This window comes from Tursiops truncatus, chromosome 3, assembly GCF_011762595.2.
Source record: "Tursiops truncatus isolate mTurTru1 chromosome 3, mTurTru1.mat.Y, whole genome shotgun sequence".
NCBI lineage: Eukaryota > Metazoa > Chordata > Mammalia > Artiodactyla > Delphinidae > Tursiops > Tursiops truncatus.
In genome coordinates this window covers 114,621,947-114,623,980 of record NC_047036.1, presented here as the reverse complement: position 1 = coordinate 114,623,980, position 2,034 = coordinate 114,621,947, and the positions used below count along the sequence as shown (strand labels likewise).

General features: G+C 44.1%; 1 pseudogene; it reads right to left on the bottom strand.

The window, feature by feature from the left end:
- Positions 1-620: 620 nt before the first annotated feature.
- On the bottom strand, positions 621-1,834 carry LOC101329303 (sorting nexin-5 pseudogene; annotated as a pseudogene).
- Positions 1,835-2,034: the final 200 nt, after the last annotated feature.

The window sequence follows — 2,034 nt, the reverse complement described above, 5'->3', positions numbered from 1 at the left end:
GTAGATCTGGCCACCTTCTAAATTAGGCCTTGTTACTTGTTCTTATACCCTTAAGATGCTTCTCTCCCCTACTACAAAAATGGAGCTGCAAAGGGTGTATATAAAGATATGAGATTTTTCTTGCTCTTGTTATAGTACAAACAACTCAAGGTGATTAAAGAACCAGGAGAGTAAGAAAGGGAAAATTACCTAATGAAGAGATAGAATGTCTCTTACCTGTAACAAGCGGCTGACTTATCTGTTATAATCGGCACCTACCGTAAAGTAACCGGTTTGTAGGGGCATGGGTACATGGAACAGTGAGGCAGCATGTGCCAGGTCACTCCTTACAGACTCCAGAAGGCATGAGATTCCCGCACCCTTTCTTAATTACGAAAGACAAATTAGAGGAGAACCCAGTACTTAGATTCTACCCATTCTGAGGTATTAAATGCATAAAGATTAGTTGTGTCCAAGTAGCATGCAATAGAAATATTTTTAAACCAACATAGGTAAGTGTTAAGATCTTTAGAAATCAAAATATTTATTCACATAATTTTAAATTAAAGTCAAAGGTAATCTTCTGTGGTAATGATCTGAGTGCAAATGATGCTGGCTTTCTTCACATTCATATCCTTTGTTCAGTTGTTCTTGAACAAGTCAATGCAGCTCTGCAGGAAGGAGATGTTGTTCCTGGCATGCTTTATTTCCAGTTCAGACATTTCAATCAGATTCTTCCTAAATGCTGCCACTCTCTTTTGTTTGAAATTGATTAGCTCTTCTTTCGCAGATTCAGAAAGCTGTTCAAATTTCTGGCAGTATTCCTGCTGGTATGCCTCAGCCAGCTTGACGTCTTTGCTTTTTAACCAGGCCTTATCCAGCACCTTGTTTGAATTCTCATAGTCAATGAGGGCTTCGGTGCGTCTATATAAGAGATCCTTAGCAGCCTCTATGTTGAGCATGTAGTATCGGAGGAGCTCTGTCAGCTTTAAGTCTTCATCTGAGGAGACTCGACTCTCTACCTTCCTAAGTTTTTCAGATAGCTCAGCCACCTTCAGTAGGTACTTTCTGATGACCGTGGGCTCTTCTAAAGCCAGGCTATGCAAGCAGGCTGCGGTGAGGATGTAACCGTCTGCTACATTTTTATTAGCGCTGGTCATTCTGTCGGCCTTTGCAAAGGAACCCTTGATCCTATCATAATAGTTACTGAGGAAATACCTCTCTTGTTCAAAGAAGTCATCTACCTCCACAACTCCTGAAAAAAGGACTTCATCAGTGCTTTCAACACACTTTTGAAAAAGCCACCAAACATCTCTTTGGTATTTTTCTGCCTAACACTTAGATCTTGATCATATTCCAGGAAAATGTGAAAGTTGCAATCATTACTGAGAACAGGGTGAGAGGAGAGCCGCTGAAGAGAGACTTCACGGGAGGACACAGTCTTCTTGAAGACCATGAGATACTCAGCTTCCAGCTCTTGCTTCATCTTGGCAAATTCTTCTTTGGTCATAAACCCTTCACCCTCTCCCAGTTTCTGCATCTTCTCTCAAGGGCCATTGAAGTCAGGCTTTGCAGGTGCGGGCGGAATAATAAGCCCAGCGTAGTCTGTAGTTTCAATAAGAGTGTCATGTAGCCACACAAAATCTTCATGTTGCCTTGTAACAGAAAACTCTGGGCTCTGAAACGTGGGCAGCGTGGTCTTGGTGTGTACTGTAAATTTGACTTTATCTCTCTCACTGAGTGCATAAGATATGTCAGTCTGAAGCAAGGGATCAACATTCAGGTCCACTGATACAGATCTCAGCTTGCTGTGTTCCTCCTCCTGCTGCTGCAGCAACTTGGGAACTGTGGCCATGGCGACGCGGGCCTCGAGCGTGACTGCCTGGCCTGGCTCCGAGCCACACTGAAGCCGACTGCAGGCTGCCATGGGGACGCGGTGCCCCTGACATTCTCCCAGCGAGGCGCGTCTCAAGAAAGCAGGACTTGTATTCTTTTTTTTTTTTGCGGTATGCGGGCCTCTCACTGTTGTGGTCTCTCCCGTTGCGGAGTACAGGC